Source organism: Phyllobates terribilis, unplaced genomic scaffold (assembly GCF_046119375.1).
Source record: "Phyllobates terribilis strain yellow unplaced genomic scaffold, ASM4611937v1 Scaffold_1__5_contigs__length_1240528914, whole genome shotgun sequence".
NCBI lineage: Eukaryota > Metazoa > Chordata > Amphibia > Anura > Dendrobatidae > Phyllobates > Phyllobates terribilis.
The window spans coordinates 1,057,803,860-1,057,828,639 of NW_027362761.1; the positions used below are offsets into that span (position 1 = coordinate 1,057,803,860).

Consider the following 24,780-nt stretch of genomic DNA (forward strand, 5'->3'; position numbering starts at 1 on the left):
GCATGGAGGAGGAGGTGTGATGGTGTGGGGGTGCTTTGCTGGTGACACTGTTGGGGATTTATTCAAAATTGAAGGCATACTGAACCAGCATGGCTACCACAGCATCTTGCAGCGGCATGCTATTCCATCCGGTTCGCGTTTAGTTGGACCATCATTTATTTTTCAACAGGACAATGACCCCAAACACACCTCTAGGCTGTGTAAGGGCTATTTGACCAAGGGTGAGAGTGATGGGGTGCTACGCCAGATGACCTGGCCTCCACAGTCACCAGATCTGAACCCAATCGAGATGGTTTGGGGTGAGATGGACCGCAGAGTGAAGGCAAAAGGGCCAACAAGTGCTAAGCATCTCTGGGAACTCCTTCAAGATTGTTGGAAAACCATTTCCGGTGACTACCTTTTGAAGCTCATCAAGAGAATGCCAAGAGTGTGCAAAGCAGTCATCAAAGCAAAAGGTGGCTACTTTGAAGAACCTAGAATATAAGACATATTTTCAGTTGTTGCACACTTTTTTGTTAACTATATAATTCCACATGTGTTAATTCATAGTTTTGATGCCTTCAGTGTGAATGTACAATTTTCATAGTCATGAAAATACAGAAAAATCTTTAAATGAGGTGTGTTCAAACTTTTGGTATGTACTGTAACTTCCTTACCTGATGCCCTCTGTTTGACTCCGGCATCCTCCTCTGTTGACACTGGCTTTTCGGTCTTCCTGTATATATGATGGTCGCTGCAGTGGCATGGGAAACAGTGGTAAATTTGATCAACGCAACCACATCACAGGGAAGGCAGAGAAGGGATGGTTCAGGCTTACCATTATACTCTTCATACCACCTCGGTGACTATCTTGGAGGCAGGAACAGAAAGCCGCAGCATATTAGGCTGTGGGAGGCAAACGGAGGGCACCAAGTAGAGTGACAAATGTATAGTCACTTTTCAGTGGAGGGTCGCATTATGGTTTTGTACTAAATAGTTATAAAAATGTAGGGGGTTGGCGAGTGAAGGAATAAAGGAAGAATTAAAAAGAGGGCGAAGAAAAGAAGAAACAAAATGAAAAAGGAGAAAGAAACAAGGTGGGAAAGAGATGGAGCAAAAACATTTTAAGCTAGATCCTACGGGGCCATAACTGTTATCACTGGACCATCTCTGGAGTGTCCAATGAAGTTTTTGGGAGTAAAATGTACAAGAAAGAGCACGGTTGCCATGGCTCGGTTTGGGGATTTGATCCGGTAACCTGTTGCTGCGTGGTCAGTTCCTGTCTGCTGAGCTATTGCCCTTTCTTCCCTGTCCACATGCTGATGTTTTCTATTGTCTTTGTTTTCCCTTATTTCTTGTGTTCCGTTTTGGTTTGCCCTATCACATTCTGGGTGGGGTTTTATATGTTCACCCTTTACTGCACTTCCTTGCTGGCTATACCTCTTGGTTGATGTGTGTTTAGGAGTTCCAGTCCTTCAGCTAAGGGGTATACTTGTTTGGTAAACTCCAGTTGCATTGTTGTATTCCTGCAGTGAGTCTCTTTGCTTTCCATCCCAGCACCTTTTCATTTTACCACTGTTAGGTTTCTGGGAGATTACTTTTTCCTTTTAATTTGGTTCTCTTTAGTTTTCCCTTTCTACCCAATATGAATGTGTGTGTTGTGATCTGCAACATGTACTAAGGAAAGAAGGGGGAAAGCTGTCCCTACAGTAAGACTAAGGTGAATCCCTACGATGTAGCGGGCTGCCTGTTCCTTGCGAACGGACCCGCCTTAGTCTTCGGCTAGTCTGAACGAAGACCTATAGAATAAAGGAAGGAGTCCCTAAAAGAACTAAGGACTAGAACAAAAATGGGACACCTCCTGAACAGAGAAAGTTGTTGCAGAACACAAAAAAACATACTGACAAAAAGGTACTAGAGGTCCCAGAAGGACCAAGCGATCTGACAGAGATAGGCACCGAAGCACCTGGCTAGAAAAACAGCCAAACAACACTGAAGTCCAGCACAGCCAAAAGGGTGTAGCTGGAATATAAAGGCAGGTGGTCACGTGACCGCAAAACACAAGATGGAAAAAACAAACAGGAGGATTCTAACAGTGTGTTAGTCTTAAAACAACGGAAGAGGAAAGTGTGTAGTGAGTGTGTTGCAGCCACCCATCTGGTTCCTCAGGAGGTATGAGAAACCCCTCAGTGGCCTGTTAGACCCGAGGTGGTGTTTTTAGTTGTGCGGCTAGGGCCTCTCTATTTTGTACAAGGACCAGTTGGGTGTAAGTGCGGTGTCTCCCTGTAGTTAAACTTCCCTTTTTTTGTTACCCGTGTGTAAGTACACGTTCATAAGGGTCTACCATCTCTTCCGCAATAAGCCATTTTATCTTCATCAAATAGCTCAATTCTTGCAACCAAGTCATCAAGCTAAGGTCTAGTCTCTTTCCAGTGATGGGGAATGATGTTCCCACAAAAAAAAATATCCTTCTAACACTTTTTTTAATAAAAAAAAGGATCCCAGAATCATTGAGAATATGTTGTCCAAAGACCAACCTTAATAAATGTGTGATGTCAGAGTGTCATTGAGCGTCCTATGTATTTCCTGACACCAAATGCCTCCTGTTCAGTACTTTTAGTAACACAATATGTAAACATTACGTAACAGCAGCCCGCTTTACTATGGCTTACTACTCTTTACTAATGCTATTGTTATAAAGTGAGTATTCTTGTTCTCATGTTTCCTCTGACTTTGTGGTTTGTCATAAATAAAGTTGTAACCTCATACACCGTCTGCAATCACAAACTTCTAAATTTAACAAAGTAAAAAAAATGGAAGTCAGAGGTGACACAGATTTTTACACAAGCTAAAGTGGTTCCTGTATAATACTCAGCCTTTCTTCATGATATTGTACATACTGTGAATAAAAACAAGTGTTACAGCGAAGTACTGTACACTGATGTGTCTGTGGAACCACTCATCTCTGGCTTTTGTAGGTGTTTAGTGGTAATTCCGCAAGTACGGATAATCAACTGCCACTAAACACTTACAGCTGATTATGATCATACAGATGCAGCCGACTACTGCCAAAAAATTAAAAGCTGAAAGACTGCAAAAGTTTTTTAAGGAATTAAAACCTTGAGTCCCTGGCTGCCAGTAATAGTTTATGCTAGCTCAGGTTAACTCCTCTTGTTCTCGGCTCATTTCATTCTAGTGAGTATTCCTGTTTTAGACCTGGGCTTGTTTACTGACCACCCAATCGCGTCAAAGAAGTATAGATGCACAAGTTTGATAAAAAGGTTTGGAACTTTTATTGAATTATTTAAAAGAAAATGTATAAAAACATACATAAAGGGGAAGTGAACCAATGAAGGTGCCTGCAGTGCTAGTAACAAGGATAATCAATCATTTATTCTGTTTAACAAGACTAACAAAAGGAGATCATATCAATGAGCCCAGTAATAAATATATGAAGAATTAAATAAATAAATAAGTAAAAGGATCAGTATCCAAAATTCATTCATCTAATAAGCATTAGTGGATAACAAGTACACACCTTAAAGTATTCAGCATAGAAAAATATAGTCAAAATGCCATGAAAGTATATATCTATAAATATGTCAATAGATCATATAGAGAGAAGCCATAAAGCCCACAAGTGGTAGACAAGTGTCAATATAGGGCAAAGTCAATTATAGCCCACAAAATACAGATGGTATCACCAAGCATGGAGATAAGCAGATGGTGCCATCAGGCATAGAGATAAACAGCATGTAAATAAAGACAATACAACCTTTCAGCTGCAGGTAAGGACAGCACTCATCTACCTGATGATTTTTTCCTTATCCATGTCTCTCGGTTTTGACCATTCCTGCCAGCCAGCTCCACTGGCCAGCAGCCACTCTGAGGACTCATCCCAAGGTTACAGTTTAAGTCCACATCCCTGTACAGGAGTTAAATAACAAATGTCTAGGGCTCCACTAAAACCTGATAGTTGGAGTAACTAGCACAAAGCCTGTCCATGAGTTGTCAGGTGATCTTGGACAGAGCCACATTACATGTACTATACAGAGAAGCTCAGCCATACTGAAGACCGGGGTGTGAGTGCTTTCAGAGCAAGGGATCTGGAACTGCCGGGGCCGTACCTCTTGTTGCAGAGGGAAGACAGACTGCAAGCAGAGGAGTCATGTGACAGGGAAGAAGGGGGTGTGTCGAGAGAGAGAGCTGGGAGGTCAGGTGACAGAAGGACTCCTGGCGTGACGAGAGAGAGAGAGAGACGAGGACGTTTGCGCGGGAAAGCGGAGCTGAGTCCTGCGGAGGAGAGCAGTGTGAGAGGGTCCAGGCTCCTGGCTATAGGACTTGGAGCAAGGGATCCGAGTGCAGTGGACCAGAGGAGTCAAGCTGACTGTAGGGAGAAGAGACGCAGGGTCCGTGGAGCTGAGCACGTGAGGTGCCGTTTTATGGACTAGGGGCTCAGCGGGTAAAACCGGAGACCGCCCGCTACCGCCAGAAGACGGAGCATTGTTTGGGTGGGGAAGCCTGAAGACAGCGTCACCAGCACCAGCTGGCAACTGCCTTGTAGAGGATACAAGTCAGTTAAGTGAAAAAACTGTCGTTTGTTACCCGTTTGACTCTGCTACATCTAGTTAAACTGTAAACTGTCAGTTACAGACTAATACCTGCTATTTCCCCATATTTTCCCCTGTTACTCCCTGCGTGGAGATTCATCTTGTTATCATAAACTTTCCCTGTTTATTAACCCTGTATTGGCTGCTCTGTGCTCCTGTGTCACTGCATCTAAAGTACCTGTGTTACATTTGGTGTAGTTGGCAGGATGCAGTCGTTAGACACAGACACTGCAGAGCAGTCCATCCTGGGAGCCCCTAAATCTAGCTTGCCGCTGGGGGCCATGCTCAGCAATCTCCCAAAGTTCACCGGTGACAATATGATGCTGTGGGACTGGATTGAGAGAGCTAGGAGTATGTTACGTATGCACCCGATGACCCCAGCTATGCAAGCCGAAATAGCCTAACTGGCCCTGGACGGCGAGGCCCGACAGTCCGTGATGTACCGCCCTCCCCATGACCGGGATACTGTAGAAAAAGTGGTGCGGATACTGGAGGAAATGCATGGGGATCCCACCAATGTAGGAGAGCTTAGGATACGACTGTTTCACCAAGTGCAGCAGGAGGGGGAGACTGTGACGCAGTATGTTAATGCCTTACAGAGGGTGCATGCCTATATCACTAGAAAAGACGACATGGGGAATTTGGGGATGGGCCCCCCTGACGTGATCTTAAGGGACCAGTTTGTGGCAGGCCTCAGGGATGTGCAGCTGAAGCAGGCCTTGCGGGAGCGCCTGCGCGCCAACCCACGTATGACTTTTCTAGAAGTGGGGGCGGAGGCACGTGTGAGAGAGCAGGAGATGGGGGTGACGGCCCTGGTAGGGATGGTCCGGAGTAATGAGGTACCCACCCCGCCTGGAGCTGAACCGGAATGGGCTCGAGAGATGTGGAAGGAGATACAGGAGATGCGGGATGAATGGTCCAGTCTCAAGAAGAACCCTGCCCCAACACCAGAGATACCCAGATCGATTGCCCCTGTTATGGAAAGAATTGAATTCAGGACCCTCCCTGCAGGAGAGTTCCATAGAGGAGGGAGGAAGCCCTACACAGACAGAGACATGACCTGCTGGAAGTGTGGAGGCGCAGGACATTACGCCAGGGGCTGTGCTAGCCGAGGGCGGCCCCGGTCGCGACAGCCGTTAAACTAGCGGGCTCCGTATTCGGGGGACACAGCACGGAGCCTGAGGAAGGGGAAAGAAAAAAAGGAAGTCCCAAGGACCTAGTTTCCAGCAGCCTGACTGTCTGGGCCGAAATAAGCGGTCAGGATTTTCACTGCCTGGTTGACACGGGATCCCAGGTGACTACGATGACAGAAGCCTACTTTCAACAGCGATTTCCAGAGATAGCGCGGCCTGAATGGGGACCAGTAATTAGACTCACGGCAGCTAATCAATTACCCATCCCGGTCGCAGGGGTGGTGTGGATGAAGATACGAGTGTGTGGAAAAGATGTGGGAAAAAAAGGAGTCGTCCTGGTCACAGGGGGAACCGGAAGTGGACCCCCGGTGACCCTCGGAATGAATGTGCTGAAAGAGATCGGCAAATTCTGCTTAGTGAGCCGAAGGAGATTCCCCTAGACCAGTGGGACCCGCAAACTCCTCAAAGGAGGGTCTTTCAACAACTAATCCGAGCCGCCCAGGCTCAGGAGACGTCGAGTGAAGGGAAGATTCTGGGGAAAATAATAGTGCCAGCAGCTGCGGCGCTCACCTTACCGCCCGGACAAACTGTACTCACATTACCCGCACGGGCCTGCACACCTCTTGAGGGGGTCGAAGTTCAGATAGAACCAACATCGATGGACAAAGTACCCCCCGGACTCTTGGTGGCTCGGACACTGGCCACAGTCCAGGGTGGCAATGTTATAGTGCGGTGTGTTAATCTGGGCGAAGATGATCTCACTCTCCCTCCCAGGGCGGAAATAGCCCAGATTCTGGGAATGCCAGAGAAGTTGGTGCGACCTGATGTGGTACAGCTGTCTGCTGTACGAGGAGACCCCTGGACTCTGGTGGTCACCGTGCCGCCGGAACCCCACCGGGCTAGTGTGAAGGGGGGATGAAGAATCCTAGAACGAATGCGAGCTGAATTGACGGGACTTACACCTCGACAGGTGCAGCAGGTTGAGGATGTGCTGGAGCGGTACCAGGAAGTCTTTGCTCGACATGAGGATGATTTTGGTTGCACCGAAGCCATTATCCACGAGATTCCTACTGGGAGCGCTGCCCCAGTACGGGAGAGATACCGGCAGATACCTCCACAGATGTATAAAGAGGTTAAGGAGATGCTAGCCCATATGTTACAGAATGGTGTGATACGGGAGAGTCAGAGTCCGTGGGCAGCCTCGATTGTCCTGGTTCAGAAGAAAGATGGCACCCTGCGGTTCTGTGTGGACTATAGACGACTGAATGCATGTACAGTACGGGACTCTTACCCACTACCCCGTATCGAAGAGTCCCTGTGGGCCTTAGGGAAGGCAAGATACTTCTCCTCCTTGGATCTGGCCAGTGGGTACTGGCAGGTGCCCATGGCCGAACATGACCGTGTGAAGACGGCGTTCATATTACCCCTGGGACTGTTCGAGTTCAATCGAATTCCCTTCGCCTAACGCCCCCGGGACGTTCCAGCGTCTGATGGAGAGGTGCCTGGGCGATTTGAACTTCGAGGCGACACTGATTTACCTTGACGACATAATTGTCTATGCTGCCACCTTCGAGGAGCACCTCCAGCGACTGGAGCAAGTACTGAGTCGCCTACAGAGTCATGGCCTAAAGGTGAAGCCCCAGAAGTGCCACCTGTTCCGCAAACTGATCGAATATCTCGGTCATACTGTGTCCGGTGAAGGAGTCAGGCCCACCCAGGAAAAGGTGGCCACCGTACAGGAGTGGCCTACCCCGAAGACAGTAAAGGACGTTCGGGCCTTCCTGGGACTTGCCGGGTACTACCGAAGATTTGTGAATAACTTCACCCACATAGCCAACCCATTGCTGGAGCTACTTAAGGGAGTGCCGGCGGGCTCCAAGAATCAGGCGATTCGGTGGGGAAGCGGCCAGGAAGAGGCCTTCCGAGCCCTAAAAATGGCCCTGACCGAGGCCCTAATACTTGCCTATGCGGATTTCTCCCAACCTTTCATACTCCACACTGATGGGAGCGTACATGGTCTGGGAGCCGTGTTATCCCAAGTACAGGAGGGGAAAGAGCGCGTGATCGTGTACGCCAGCCGCTCCCTTCACGACTCCGAGAGGACCCAGATAATTATAGTTCTTTCAAATTAGAGTTGCTGGCTCTGGTTTGGGCAATGACTGAGAAGTTTGCAGTGTATTTGTCCGGGTCTGAAGTACAGGTGAGAACAGATAACAACCCGCTGGCCCACCTGGAGAATGCAAAATTGGGGGCCCTAGAGAAGCGGCGGGTGGCCCGCATGGCCAGGTACCGGTATAAGATCGCCTACCGGCCTAAGGCAGAGAGTACTCACGCCGACGCCCTCTCCAGAGTGACATATGAACGGCCTGATCATGACCACGATGAAGATTTGGAGGCGGATGAGACCCCTAGCTTCCGAAGTTTCGTGGGACCGCTAGCTGTGGCGCAGGGATAGATCAGAGAGACGTCGGAAGAACAAGTGCTAGGATGGCCAAGAGATGACTGGATCAGACTTCAACAGACTGACAGAGAAGTTGCTCAATTACGTCAATGGGTGGCTTTGCGGCAAGTCCCCAGTCGAGAAGAGAGGAGTACCCTGTCCTCGGGAGCACTGAAAATGCTAGGACAATGGGAGAGACTGTGTTTGCGAGACGGGCTGCGGTACCGACGGGTGCAGCTACTGCGAGAGTTCGGGACCACCTGGCAAGTGGTGATCCCAGAGAAGTTGGTCGGAGTAGTGGCTAAGGAAGCTCAAGAACGAAGGGCTCACTTCGGACCAGAGAAGACGTTTCAGTGGTTTCAGAGGCTGGTGTATCATCCCCGACTGCGAGCAACAATAGAAGACACTTGTTGAAGATGTCGGAGCTGTGAGCTGGTAAAGCCCCCGGAGCAGCGGGTCCCCATACAAACTATTGTGACTTCTGCCCCCTTGGAGGTGCTGATGATCGACTATTTGACTGTTGGACCGGCACATCTCGGGTATGAACATTGCCTAGTAATGACAGACCACTTCACCAAGTTTGCGGTAGTGACCCCGACCAGAGTCCAGACCGCCGAGTCAGTTGCACAGGCCATCTGCCGAGACTTCATTCGGGTGTACGGCTGCCCAAAGAGCATTCATTCCGATCAAGGCGCCTGCTTCCAAGGCCAGGTGATGGAAGAGCTGCACCGGTTGTACAAGATTGAGAAGTCACGGACTACTCCTTACCACCCTCAAGGAAATGGGGTCTGTGAACGCTTTAATTGGACACTGATCCAAATGCTCCGCACGTTGGAGGAAGATCGGAAGGTACGATGGCCTGAGTTTGTGGCCAAGCTGGTGATGTCTTCCTGGGTCCGAGAACATCGGCATCGACTGCAGACCCTCCGACGGTTGGTACAACAAAAGTTTCAGGAGCTCAAACATCATGAGACATTGCCTCTTCGAGGGACAGCTCTGAGGCCTGGGGAGCGGTGTTGGTTCGGGACAGGCGGCCCCGGGGCAAATTGAGTAGGCGGTGGGAACGGACCCCGCACCAAGTGAAGCACAGGATTGGCGCTGAAGGACCGGTGTATGAAGTTCAACCCGAGGGGGTTGAAGGAGCCCCTACCAGAGTGGTTCATCGTAGTATGCTGCGACCCTGTCTGTCTAAAGATGACAAGGATGAAGAAGAATCACCTGCTTCTAGAGAGGGACCTGTCACAGTTGCCCCAAGCCATGATGTGGACGAAGAAGAGTTGTTGATTCTACCTCCGAGCCCCAGCACTCGATTACCTGCAGTAGTCCCCAGTGCAGGTGGCGAGGGAACAACATCGGTTGAAATCCGAGTGACCCTGCACCCCCCATCGGTCAAACTGAGTTACGCTGGTCAGAACGGACAACAGCAGGAGTGCCTCCTCACCATTACGAACAAGATCAATTCATATGGTACCGTATCGTACAGGAAGTCCAAGAATGTGAACGTTTGATGAAGGAACGCTCGCCCATGGAATGGCGAGTTAAAGGAGAGCGGGAGTGTGAGGTGGAAGACCGGGGTGTAAGTGCCTTTAGAGCAAGGGATCCGGAACTGCCGTACCTCTTGTTGCAGGGGGAAGACAGACTGAAAGCAGAGGAGTCATGTGACAGGGAAGCAGGGGGAGTGTCGAGAGAGAGAGCTGGGAGGTCAGGTGACAGAAGGACTACTGGTGTGACGAGAGAGAGGGAGAGACGAGGACGTTTGCGTGGGAAAGCGGAGCTGAGTCCTGCGGAGCAGAGCAGTGTGAGAGGGTCCAGACTCCTGGCTACAGGACTTGGAGCAAGGGATCCGAGTGCAGTGGACCGGAGGAGTCAAGCTGACTGTAGGGAGAAGAGACGCAGGGTCCGTGGAGCTGAGCACGTGAGGTGCCGTGTTATGGACTAGGGGCTCAGCGGGTAAAACCGGAGACCGCCTGCTGCAGCCAGAAGACGGAGCATTGTTTGGGCGGGGAAGCCTGAAGACAGCGTCACCAGCACCAGCTGGCAACTGCCTTGTAGAGGATACAAGTCAGCTAAGTGAAAAAACTGTTGTTTGTTACCCGTTTGACCCTGCTACATCTAGTAAAACTGTAAACAGTCAGGTACAGACTAATACCTATTTCCCCATATTTTCCCCTGTTACTCCCTGCGTGGAGATTCATCTTGTTATCATAAACTTTCCCTGTTTATTAACCCTGTATTGGCTGCTCTGTGCTCCTGTGTCACTGCATCTAAAGTACCTGTGTTACACTTGAAAAAGGATATAACAATCCTATAAGGTACCGTTATTATGAGACTAATAAAAACTTCAGCATAGCTCAGGATCTAAATACCGAGGACAAATGAGAATGGCTTGTCAACATTGCCCTGGCACATAGCTCTTGGAGTACATGCCTTGCCAAGCCCTTCTTTTCCAGCTTCTTCCCTAGTTGCAATGGTTGCAATATAAACCCAAAGGGTTAACCGGCTGACAAGTCAGCAAAGTTACCTGGAAAATAGGCATGTATCAAACATGATAAGAACAAAAAGATCCCACAGCTATCATTTTATTATGAAATTTCTACCTGGGTAAAGTTTTACTTGTTTTTAGAGTATAGGTTGCTTGTCTACTAATCACATACTGTACAGGATGGGCCATTTATATGGATATGGGAAGAGGGTCATATGACACATCAAACTTATTGAGAATTTCATAAGAAAAACAATGGTTTGCTTGGTTTTAACGTAACTTTATTCTTTCATGAGTTTTTTACAAGTTTATGACCACTTATAAAATGTGTTCAAAGTGCTGCCCATTGTGTTGGATTGTCAATGCAATCCTCTTCTCCCACTCTTGACACACTGATAGCAACACCGCTGAAGAAATGCTAGCACAGGCTTCCAGTATCCGTTGTTTCAGATGCTGACGATGCTTTCAGATGTTAAAACCAAGCACACCATTGTTTTTCCTATGAAATTCTCAATAAGTTTGATGTGTCACATGACCCTCTTTCCATTGAAAAAAATAAAGTTGGATCCAAAATGGCTGACTTCAAAATGGCCGCCATGGTCACCACCCATCTGGAAAAGTTTTCCTCCTCCCATATACTAATGTGCCACAAACAGGAAGTTGATATCACCAACCATTCCCATTTAATTTAGGTGTATCCATATAAATGGCCCACCCTGTAGTTATGAATTAGAGGTATAATGTAATTTTTTTTTTAAATTTTGCTCTAAATCCATCTTCCAATTCCTGTCACATCACTATAAAACAGGACTAATAATCAAAAAGCGTTATTGTAGCCAATATTTCTAAAAAATATGCTGCTAGATGACCCTCATTGGCAGTAATTCATGGCTAAGACATTGCATTTCCTGTGATATTCAGTGTCAGTCCAATAATCTCTCAATGGTTTATGATAAATGAATATTAGGCGTTGGAAATGGAATGAGAGGGGCGTTGTTCAAGTTTCTTCTAGCTGGAAAATGTCTAGGTTAAGTTAGGTCATCCAATCCTATGTATAATAAAGAATGGAACGCCACAAAACATTGTTTCAGAATATGAGCAAGAGCAGATTTCTATCATAGGTCTATAGTGCGTGTTGACATCTTCCTACCAGCACAGTGTACACAGGAACATGACTGACTTCAAATTTAGTAATATGGTTTTACACATTTTCTTTGAGCTTTTATGGTCAATCATCCTTAAAATCAAGGGCTACCATAAAATTATATATATATATATATATATACTGTATATACTGCATATATATATATATATATATATATATATATATATATATATATATATATATATATATATATACAGGGTATCCCTGAAGTCTGGACACATAGGACACATAGGCAGAAATACATATTTTCAAGAAATGAAATTTATTTACAACATTTTATGCAATGGAATATTAAATAACTTCTTCAGTATGAGTTCCATCATTTGCGATGCAAAGGTTGATGCGCTTTGCAAAATTCTATTATACTTGATTACATTAAATTAATTAAAATTATAGTTGATGAGAATTCCTGTGCCAAGTCTTCAGGGACATCCTGTATACAGCAGAGAAAATAAGTATTTGATACATTGCTGATTTTTCAAGTTTTTCCACCTAAAAAGAATGGAGAGGTCTGTAATTTTTATCTTAAGTACACTTGAACTGTGAGAGACAGAATCTAAAAAGAAAAACCAGAAAAGCACATTGTATGATTTTTCAATAATTAGATTGCATTTTATTGCATGAAATACCATATATTTCGGACTATAAGACGCACTTTTTTCCTCCAAAATTTTGGAAGAAAGTGGGGGGTGCATCTTATTGTGTGGATATACAATTGAGGGTGGTTGTCCGGCTGCGGATGGTGAAGGGGGGGGTTGGCAGCGGGTCACAGAGGCAGGAGCCGCCTGCTGCAGCTCACACTGTGCCCGCTGCTAAAGAAAATTAATATTCACTGCTCCTCACGACCATAGTCCCACCCACCGCTATACACTGAAGCCGGCGGTGGGAGGGACTATGGGCATGGGGAACAGTGAATATTCCATCTCTTTAATAGTGGGCATACTGTTAGTCGCAGCCGTGGCTCCTGCAGCTGTTCGGTAATCTAGTGTGCCCGCTACTAAAGAGCATGAATATTCACTGTTCTCCACTGCCATGGTCGTGGGGAACAGTGAATATTCATGCTCTTTAGTAGCGGGCACATGATAGCCGAGCAGCTGCAGAAGCCGCGGCTGCAGCTAACAGTATACCCGCCCATAGTACCGGGCGTGGGGGGAAGTGAATCTTCCGGCAGCTGACCTGAGCGTGTCAGGGCGCATGTCTATGACATCATGCGCAGCTCACTCGCTGATGTCAGCTGTTGGCAGCAGAACAGGACGCAGCACTGGAGCAGAGGAAAATGAGTAGAATTCTTTATTATTTTTGTGTACTGCATGAGGTGGCCATGAATACCAGGATGGTGATGGGGGGTGCAATGAATACGAAGATGGGGATGGGGGGGCCATGAATACCAGGATGGAGATGGGGGGGTGCCATGAATACCAGGATGGGGGGGTGCCATGAATACCAGGATGGGGATGGGGGGTGCCATATATACCAGTATGGGGGGACCATGTATACCAGGATGGGGATGAGAGGCACCATGAATACCAGGATGGGGATGGGGGTTACCATGAATACCACGATGGGGATGGGGGGTGCCATCAATACCAAGATGGGGATGGGGGGTGCCATATATACCAGGATGGGGGGCCATGTATTCCAGGATGGGGATGGGGGGTGCCATGAATACCAGGATGGGGATGGGGGGTGCCATGAATACCAGGATGGGAATGGGGGGGGAGCCATAAATACCAGGATGGGAATGGGGGGTGCCATAAATACCAGGATGGGGATGGGGGGGTGACATATATACCAGGATGGGGGGCGATGTATACCAGGAAGGGGAGTATATATAACAGGATAGAGAGCCAGGTATACCAGGATGGGGATGGTGGCCACATATATCATGATGGGGGGGCATACATACCAGAATGGGGGATAATAGTTCAGAATTGGGGGACATTACCCCGATAACAGTGTCAGCAGCAGACTCCCCCATAGCAGTGCATTTTATGCTAAAAGTTTTTTTCTATTTTCCTCCTCTAAAACCTAAGTGTGTCTTATGGTCCGGTGCGTCTTATAGTCCGAAAAATACGGGCAAGTATTTGATCACCTACCAACCAGCAAGAATTCTGCCTCTCTTTTCTTCAAGAAGCCCTCCTATTCTGCACTCATAACCTGTATTAATTGCACCTGTTTGAACTCATTACCTGCATAAAAGATCTGTCCACACACTCAATCAATCATACTTCACCCTCTCCACCATGGCCAAACCAAAGAGCTGTCTAAAGACACTAGGGACAAAATTGTAGACCTGCACAAGACTGGGATAGGTTACAGGACAATAGGCAAGCGGCTGGGTGAGAAGGCAACAATTGCCAATTTTTAGAAAATGGAAGAAACACAAGATGACTGTCAATCTCCCTCGGTCTGGGGTTCCATGCAAGGTCTCGCCTCGTGGGGTAAGGATGACTCTGAGAAAGGTCAGAAATCAGCCCAGAACTACATGGGAGGACCTGGTCAATGACCTGAAGAGAGCTAGGACCACAGTCTCAAACATTACTGTTAGTAACACACTATGCCGTAATGGATTCAAATACTGCTGCGCATGCAAGGTAGCCCTGCTCACGCCAGCAAATGTGCAGGCCCATTTGAAGTTCACCAATGACAATCTGGATGATCCAGAGAAGGCATAGGAGAAGGTCATGTGGTCAGACGAGAGCAAAATATAACCTTTTGGTATCAACTTCTCTCGCCATGTTTGGAGGAAGAAGAAGGATGAGTACAACCCCAAGAACACCGTCCGAACCGTGAGGATGGTGGGGGAAACATCATACTTTGGGGGTGCTTTTCTGCAAAGGGCCCAGGATGACTGCACTGTATTGAAGGGGGAATAGATGGGTTTATATATCATGAGATTTTGGTCAAGAACCTCCTTCCCTCAGTAAGAGCATTGAAGATGGTTCTTGGTTGTGTCTTCCAGCATGACAATGATCCGAAACACACAGCCAGGGCATCTAAGGAGTGGCTCCGAAGGAAGCATTTCAAGGTCCTGGAGTGGCCTGGCCAGTCTCCAGACCTGAACCCAATAGAAAATGTTTGGAGGGAGCTGAAACTCAATGTTGTCCAGCAACAGCCCCGAAGCCTGAAAGATCTGGAGAACATCTGTATGGAGGAGTAGGCCAAAATCCCTGCTGCAGTGTGTGCAAAATTGGTCAAGAACTATAGGAAACGTCTGACCTCTGTAATTGCAAACAAAGGTTTCTGTACCAAATATTAAGTATTGTTTTCTATTGTATCAAATACTTATTTCATGCAATAAAATGCAAATAATTATGTAAACATCATACAATGTGATTTTCTGGATTTTTTTTTAAGATTCTTTCTCTCACAGGTGAAGTGTACCTACGATAAAAATTACAGACCTCTCCATTCTTTCTAGGTGGGAAAACTTGCAAAATCGGCAGTGTATCAAATACTTATTTAGCATTTATCATTATTATAGAGCACAAAGAATGGAGAAAATTTTGAATCAGAGAGAAATTAAATGTCATTAAATGTAACTAAGAAGTGGCCATGCCTGCCTAATGCAAGACAAACCTTTGTGAAGAAATTTGCGATTATCTGATGTACATAGTTCTTATCAAGTTCATGTTCAGTAAAAAGAAGTTTTCTTTTTGGACTTTGGTCTCCTTCAATTCATCTTTAACATCTGGTCCTGGCCTGCCCAATAGCGTGGCACCATGCAGTCTGCAGAGGTATATCGCCCAGGTAACAAGAGCACACGCACACAGGCAGGACCCTCATTTTCATATAGCATGCCGGGGCGTGGAAGATGAGTACCTCGCCCATGGCTACTGCCCCGCACCACGTTACACTTGTAATGGAAGTCATTCCAATATGACCACCATCAGCAGCAATTTAATAAATGAAAAAGAAAGATTATAATTAATAGTCTTCACTCAATCCCTTTCCTGACCTCCAAGTCCTTTCTGTCTTTTTCATCTGTAGATAATCCACAAAGATCATTGACTTCACCTCATCTAAATCTTCTTTAGCGATGAAGGTGAGCCCTTCTCAGCTTACAGACCCAATAAAAGCTGCTATGTCTGATAACCTGTTATATGCGTCCACAGGAGGATAGGCCACAAAATACTGTGCAATCTGTATAGGATTTGGTCATCGCCTACGCAGTGTACATATCATTGCTTCACCAGCAAGAGTTGACTTTATTGCCTTAGTAAAACATATTTATTTATACTATCACAATGTCTGAGCACAGTCTATGGCTACTGGTTCTTATTGAGGAGCTCCACGTGGTATATTGAGTCTTACAGTCAGTGCTCTATTGGTAAATGTAATCAATACTCTATGGAAAAAAGTAGCCCCTCCAACGGGAAGAAAACTCCCGTCAGTGCCAAGTTCTAAGAAAATGTTTGATCCATATTTAGGGCTGCTATCAGTGCTGCCATCAGGGCATTACTACCCTTACTGGTGTATGGGGTCCGGTGAGCAGAAGCAAAGAGGGGGGCCCGGCCTGGGTGAGACATGCTGGAGGAGGGTCTCACCTCTTTTGCTTTTGCTCACCAGGCCCCAGAGGCAACATCAGTCAGGAAAAATAAATAAAAATATACCTAAAAAGAGTATTGGATATTTTAAGAAATTTTTAAAAGGTTAGCGTAGAGTAGGGCCCTGCAAAAACAGTCTACCTTGTCGTGGTGGTGGCAGCTTAAAAAATCTTTTGGCCAAAAGAAAAGCTGATGGCTATGTATGTGATATGGTGTTCAATGGGAACCGTTAATGTGTGATTGGTGAGGACGTGGTGCAGAAGTGGAGTTTTTCCAAGAGTGGGCGGTGGAACTTTGGAAGGTTTGAGGGATGGAGAAGGAGCTGGGGTGGAGTCTCAAGGGGGCCAGTATGAGGCCCTGAAATTCCTGGTGGCAGCCCTGTCCATATTAGTCAAATATTAGTAAAACCAGACACCCATTGGCACCCATTTGTAGACATCAATGTAAGAGCTTCTACTCCAACTCATTACAAAGCAGGGTACTGGTCGACTGGATGAAATGTCTTTGACACAGTGTGGTGGTATAGAATAAATGACAATTATTTTGTATGGGTCGGACATTGACTTTTAGCATAGATGCCTATAGGCAGTAATAGAGTTTTCTTCCTTTTGGAGAACTACTTGGCATTATTTTTTTCCATTGAGCATTGCCAACTGATAACCAGTATGTGTTGGAAGCCGTTGAAAGCTTCTCACCCAGTTGAACGCTGCCCATCTCTGTACTGATGAAACATCTGTCTACAGATGGGTCTGATTTTTCTTATGTGCCTTGTGATGTTGAAAGGCTCTTTCATGGATTGACTTACTGGGTGACTATCAATTGTTGGCGCTATTGAGCATTTTCTTCCTTTTGTAGCAGAACTACTGAGAAAAGTCAAATTTTGTCTGCATAAACTTATCAAAATACAGGCAGAGATTGATAAAAATTGGCTAAAAGAAAAATTGTCTTGGCTACCCATAGCAACCAATTACAGTGCACATTTCATTCCATAATCAGCAGCTGAAAATTAATGCTGTGCTCTGATTGGCTGTTATGGGCAACAGACATTTTTTCTTTTTGATTTTGATTGTTTTCTTAACTCTACCCCAGTAACTGCTTATACCAGGTTTACCTTACAAAGTTCATCCATAAAATAGATTCTGTGAAATATTTTGCATTTGAGAATAATATGATTTACCTTTATCCCGCAGAAGAAGGCTGTTTCTTCATCCTATTGTATTTCGGCCTACAACAATGGTTATGAGTGCACATGGTATATTTGTTGTGGGATTATCCATTGTATATACCCAGGCTAGGACTGGCCCACAGGGTAAAAAGTGATCCTCCCAGTAGGCCCCTGTGCAGGATTGGCCCCTCCACCTCCTATATGAGCAGTTGTTGTCCCAATATACTATATTTGATTCACTATGCACAGACAAGAGCAGCATCTCATCATTCATTTAACAAACCAACCAGCTTATTATATAGAAGCATAGGTAATCTTGTAAATAAGAGGAATATATATTGTAATATTTGCATGTAGCTCAACAGTAGGCCCCCAGAGTCAATGTTATTAGTGTACCCCTGGCACCCAGTCAATACTGCGTTTGCCAATAATACACCAAATGTGGTTGCTATTAAATAAATATATAGAATGTTGTCCAGTTAAAAATATTTTTGTTAGAGATGAACTTTCACCAAAATTTTCATGCTGAACTGGACACACAATGTAATAGTGGCTGCAGAGGATAATAAAACATTTGTTTGTTTTTATTTCATCTGTCCATTGTAGAAATATTAGCAATCAAAGTAGTTGGCCCCTAATGAAATAATTTTTGATAAGTCCAAGTGGGTGTTATCAGATCATTTTCACTGGAGGTGTGTACTTCTTCCTTCTCTATGATGCTGACCAATTATAAGCAGGCAACAACACAAAGGAGAAGGAACACCCCCCATAATAACTTAGACCAGGTTTCTCAGAGTTTGAGATATAGTGATTCCACCCTGATCTCTCGGTATAACTTCTTGCAACAGAGGGGCAGCACAGTTGAGTTTAGCTGTGTCACAAACACGTTTATCAGAGATTCTCCTTTCATTGCGCTGTCACCTCTGCTGTACTGCCCCTCCTACCACAACTGCCTTTCCAGAGATGTGTCATTAATTACAGTTATGTCTGCTGTGCTTAGGCAACTTTTAATCATTCTGCAGTGATAACAAACCAAGCAGTCATTATGTCTCACACAGGAGTCATAATGCCTGTCCTGGACTAATCCTGTGTGAGATATAATGACACCCTGCTCTGATCTCACTGCATAGCTATTACAAATTTCTGTGAGCTCAAACAGACATAAGTGTGATTCTGACACTTTGATTTCCCAGCTCCAAACAAGCAGTGTTGGGCAGGATAGTAGAGGTGACAGTGCTATTAAAGGAGGAGAGCTGGAGAGGGTTTGTAATGTTACACAGCTAAACTCAGCTGCACTGTCCCTCTCCCCACACAGACATGCAGGAAGTTAGACCAGGAGGACATCTGGGCTCCAAACCTGAAGGGTTGGCTCGCAGCACTCTTCTATGGACAAAAGAGCAGATCAGGGCATTCTCCCGAATACAGATGCAAGGTCCAAAATCCATGTAACCCACTTGGATACAGCTTGCACAGAAAATAGTACTCAGCGTCCAGCAGGTGATGAAGTTCAAAACATCTTTATTCTGCCATACACAGGATGCGACTTTCCGTCCTGTCACAGGTCTTTTTCAAGCATCACCTGCTGGACGCTGTCTACTACAGTCGGTACGGAAAGTATTCAGACCCCTTTAAATTTTTCACTCTTTGTTTCATTGCAGCCATTTGGTAAATTCTAAAAAGTTAATTTTTTTTCTCATTTAAGTACACTCCGCATCCCATCTTGACTGAAAAAAAACCAGAAATGTAGAAATTTTTGCAAATTTATTAAAAAAGAAAAACTGAAATATCACATGGTCCTAAGTATTCAGACCCTTTGCTCAGTATTGAGTAGAAGCACCCTTTTGAGCTAGTACAGCCATGAGTCTTCTTGGGAATGATGCAACAAGTTTGTCACACCTGGATTTGGGGATCCTCTGCCATTCTTCCTTGCAGGTCCTCTCCAGTTCCGTCAGGTTGGATGGTGAATGTTGGTGGACAGTCATTTTCAGGTCTCTCCAGAGATGCTCAATTGGGTTTAGGTCAGGGCTCTGGCTGGGCCAATCAAGAATGGTCACAGAAGTGTTCTGAAGCCACTCCTTTGTTATTTTAGCTGTGTGCTTAGGGTTATTGTTTGTTGGAAGGTGAACCATCGGCCAAGTCTGAGGTCCAGAGCACTCTGGAAGAGGTTTTCATCCAGGATATCTCTGTACTTGGCTGCATTCATGTTTCCTTCAATTGCAACCAATCATCCTGTCCCTGCAGCTGAAAAATACCCCCATAGCATGAAGCTGCCACCATCATGTTTCACTGTTGGGATTGTATTGGGCAGGTGATGAGCAGTGACTGGTTTTCTCTACACATACCGCTTAGAATTATCACCAAAAAGTTCTATCTTTGTCTCATCAGACCAGAGAATCTTATTTCTCATAGTCTGGGAGTCCTTCATGTGTTTTTGAGCAAACTCTATGCGGACTTTCATATGTCTTGCACTGAGGAGAGGCTTCCATCGGGCCCGACTGGTGGAGCACTGCAGTGATAGTCGACTTTGTGGAATTTTCTCCCATTTCCCTACTGCATCTCTGGAGCTCAGCCACAATGATCTCAGGGGTTCTTCTTTACCTTTCTCACCAAAGCTCTTCTCCCACAATTGTTCAGTTTGGCTGGAAGACCAGGTCTAGGAAGACCTCTGGTGGTCCCAAACTTCTTCCATTTAAGGGTTATGGAGGCCACTGTGCTCTTAGGAACCTTGAGTAATGCAGAAATTCTTTTGTAACATTGACCAGATCTGTGCCTTGCCACAATTCTGTCTCTGAGTTCCTTGGGCAGTTCCTTTGAGCTCATGATTCTCATTTGGTCTGACATGCACTGTGAGCTGTGAGGCCTTATATAGACAGGTGTATGCCTTTCCAAATCAAGTCCTATAAGTTAAATTAAACACAGCTGGACTCCAATGAAGGAGTAGAACCATCTCAAAGAGGATCACAAGGAAATGGACAGCATGTGACTTAAATATGAGTGTCTGAGCAAAGGGTCTGAGTACTTATGACCATGTGATATTTCAGTTTTTCTTTTTTAATAAATTTGCAAAAATGTCTACATTTCAGATTTTTTCAGTCAAGATGAGGTGCAGAGTGTACTTTAATGAGGAAAAAAATTAATTAGAATTTACCAAATTGCTGCAATGAAACAAAGAGTGAAAAATTTAAAGGGGTCTGAATACTTTCCGTACCCACTGTATTTTCCAGGAGATCCGGGCTGTCTGACATTGTACTTCGTACATACTGAGAAACCTGCTGTAAGCTATGATGGAGACGTGTTCTTCTTTCCTTTGAGTGTTGCTGCCTGCTTAAGATTGGTCAGCATCATACACGGTGAAGAAGTATATGCCCCCAATGAAAACTATCAGATAACAACCATTGGACTTAATGACAACTCATAAGGGGCCAAATACTTTGATTGCTAATATCTCTGCAATGTAGAGGCAAAATTAAAAAAAAATATTTCACACTGCAGCCATTATTACATAGTGTGTCCAGTTCAACTGGAAAAAAATCTTTGTGCTTCACTTAGTAAGTAATGAAATTTACTAATATACTGTAGTTCTCATCTGAAACGTGCTCCAATATTCCACTACAAACTCCATTCTGGGGTGGTAATGGCCAGTGCTGGTTCAAAGGAGGCTGGCTGGCTGACTGCTTAATTCAGTAGTAAAGCCAGTCTGCTCCTCAGTCACAGTATAGGCAGAGCGGGTCTGGTTTAGTTATTTAGATGAGCACTAATCCAGCCGCTGTCACACTTGGCTGTGATAACATGTCTGACACTGATCATTATTCATTATAAATGCTGGAGATAGCATCATTAAATGTTCATAATGTGGAATTTGTACAACTACAGTATGTAGGCTGATGCAAAAGTAGCAGGACTTGTAGCAGTTGTAAAGTCATGAACATTTGGTTACAAAAAGAATACTTGATTGATACTTCTTTTCCAGATTGTGCTCTGAACTGTTATACAGTATACAATTTGTTAGATTTATGAAAGGGCAGACACACATGTCCCTTTCATCAAGAGGTACAATGGGGCAGATTTACTAATGGTAAGGTTTACACAGCGTAGGCTTAACTGGGTATTATGAAGATGCGCTAAATTTATTCCGATTGATGCATCTTGACTTTTGATCAACTTTACTCTGTTTTTTGGTTAGCTTTCTTTCTACTGAAAACCTGAGCCAAAATTTGGAAGCAAGCTCTGCCTTCTTGATAAACTAGAGAAGTGACAAATTCATGTTTTAGACCTGTGAGAAAGTTTGATACATTTTATGAGAAGGACTAGGTGTAATCACTTTAGTAAATCTATCTCACTATGTATCACATGTCGCCTCCTCTTACCTCCGCCCCTTCCACCACACACTCCAAAGAACAAATATTAGGTACATGCAATATAAACATAGCAATACTTACTATTTGCTGGAATACTGTACCTCTTTAGGTTAAAATACAAATGTCAGTACAATAATATATATCCAATATAAAAACCACATGTATCTCACTATAGCGCGCAGTTCTTCAGAAACCATTGAGATAAATGCTTCTAAGAACTGACCAAATTGTGCTCTATAGACGATGACAACAAAATCTTTCGATGCTATTTATGTAGTTTGACCACCTATTGACATTGTATTTCAAATAGACATGACGTGAAACAATCGTTCATTTGTCGCTTGCTACATTTGTATTAGGCTACCAGTCCTACACGCCATAATCTGCTCTGCAGGATTTATAGACTTAATTACAGTAAGAATGTCGCTATTCATTTTAATGATATGTGTATAAATGGATAAATAAATCACGGGGAAAAAATGTGGTTCATACAAGTTTTCATACAACTGCAGTTCACTTGCAGTCCTATGCAAAACTAATATCACAAATGACAAGCTGCTTGACAGGAGTTTGCATATAGAGCATTTGAGTGCAGCAATGCGCTCATCCGAAATGTGTAAGGGAACTCCTTCACCGCAGACACACCTCCCAAAAGACCTTTCAATGCCTGGGGCCCTATAAGCTCTCATACTGGGAAATGGGGATCAGAACTTACAGTTTAGAGGGTCTCCTCCTCTTCCTAAAGTCTTCTCTTCTGACTGTCTATTTGTATGGGATTCTTGCAAAGATTGTATTTAGCAGCTTGAACCAGTAGGAGCCAGATTCCACGCTACACAGGGGCTGCACACAGCATATACAGGGGTGTCGGGTGTCTGACAGGCTGCATGGAAAGCTGGACTGGGGGAGAGGGAGGTGCACTCACTTACTGAGCACACTCACACCAATGACAGTGAGCTGCGAAGGGATCCGCCTTGTGTGGGTTTGGTTCTTAGCAAATGTGGATTTTATTGGAATTAAAGTTAGGTCTGAAAGAAGTAAACTGTTCTCACATACACAGAACAAGAGCAATGCTGCCTGCCAGGGCTGGAGAATACTGCATTCCTATAGAGAAGAAGTGTGGATATACATCGCCCAACAAAACACTGCAGCAGCCCTATATACTGAAGAAGACAAGAAAATGAATGAGCCCCAAAGTGCATCTCATTGACCCCGAATCTCGCTTATTCCAAAAATATTTCCATGTGACTATACTCAAATTGTCGGCATTAGCACAGATCCCGTACAATTGCTTTTTAGTACTGTGAAGCCACAGGCACTACATGAGCCAAAGTATGGTTTCTCCATTTGCAAATTTTGTAAATATAGTCCACTATAAGCAATCCTTTTAGGGGGAGGATACCCCCATAAAACAGCACACAGTGGAGCATGGCAAGATTTTCTTTCTTCAGATACTGTATGACAACCACATAGATTCAAGAAGTATCACAATCACTCTATAATTCAGAGGTTGTTCTGAGATTAAAGAAAAACTTTCACAAATTTTGACTTTATAAACTGTACATGCCTGCACATAGTAGCAAGAATATAGACAAAAACACTGACAATGCCTTCCTCCTTGTGCTTCCTTATTAGTAAAGGGCCGAGAGAAGAGGCGGACAGCAGCATCACAGTATCGGAGCATCAATAATTGTGAGCGGCATCGCAGGAGCAGCTGAGTACTGAGGACTGGTAAGTATTACTTTGGCACAATTCTGGCTTTCTCTATGGGCATTTCATTCAGTAAGAACTGTGAGCATATACTTTTTCCATTCCTATGACTATTTTCCACACTGAAAAACCCCAAGTTTGATAACCTGTCTTGGTAATGCAGTTCCCCAATTCCCTTAATAACCTTGGTTGCTCTTCTCTGCACTTGCTCTAGTTCAGTTATGTCCTTCTTATACACTGGAGACCAAAATTGTACACAGTATTCTAAGCGTAGCCACATTAGTGACTTGAATAGAGGTAAAACTATATTCTTGTCATTAGCATCTATGCCTCTTTTAAGGTATCCCATGATTTTATTTGCCTTGCCAGAAGCTGCCTGGCAATGGTCACTAAAGTTGAGTTTGCCATCCAACCATATGTCCAAATCTTTTTGAGTGACAGTTTTACCCAGGTTTTTGCAATTTAGTACATAATTGGCCATTTTATTTTGTTTGCCAAAGTACAAGACCTTACATTTATCAACATTGAACTTTAATTGCCATTTTTCAGCCCAATCCTCAAGCTTACATATATCCCTGTGTAATATTAAATTATCCTTTTCTGCATTGATTATCTTGCGAAGGTTAGCCTCATCTGAAAGTATTGAAATTTCAATCGGTATGTCCTCTACAAGGTCATTAATAAATATGATAAAAAGTAAAGGGCCCAATACTGATCCCTGTGATAACCCACTTTTAACTGTGACAAAAGCAGAGAATGTTCCATTAATACCACCAGGGCCGGGCTTAGGCTGAATGGTACACTGTGCAAAAATGCTCTTCAGTGCCCCCCCACCTCATTGTTTACTTAGAATACATGAGCGTACATGAGAGGAACCCTACACATTGTATGGAACTGTGATCTGCTTCACTTCTGGCTGCAGAGAGACTGGCATACAGCTGAACACGGAGTGTCAGACCCCAAACCATCTGATATGGATGACTTATTCAAAGGATAAGTGTGACATGCAGAAGTAGTGTTGTGCTTCAGAAGCATCCAGCAACTAGAGGGATTAGCACAGTCAGAGGAGACAGGGAGTGTTTTAGCAGAGCCCCAGGGGGATTGTGGGGAACTTGTTATTGTAGTCTGGCTGAAGCCAAAGAGAAAGGTGGTGTGTTATCTGGATCTGACAGAAGGCAACTGAACAGGATTCAG

The 24,780-nt window shown here is 44.8% G+C and overlaps 1 protein-coding gene across 2 annotated transcripts in view; it reads right to left on the minus strand.

Annotated features, from left to right (window-relative positions):
• The window catches only part of SLC7A2 (solute carrier family 7 member 2), a 155,156-nt gene extending 132,345 nt beyond the window's left edge, over nucleotides 1-22,811 (minus strand). For both annotated transcript variants that reach the window (XM_073645400.1, XM_073645402.1), the window contains exon 1: nucleotides 22,595-22,811. The gene's annotated coding sequence lies outside the window, so the exon portion shown is untranslated. The remainder of the gene's footprint in view (nucleotides 1-22,594) is intronic.
• Between the last annotated feature and the right edge of the window lie 1,969 nt (nucleotides 22,812-24,780).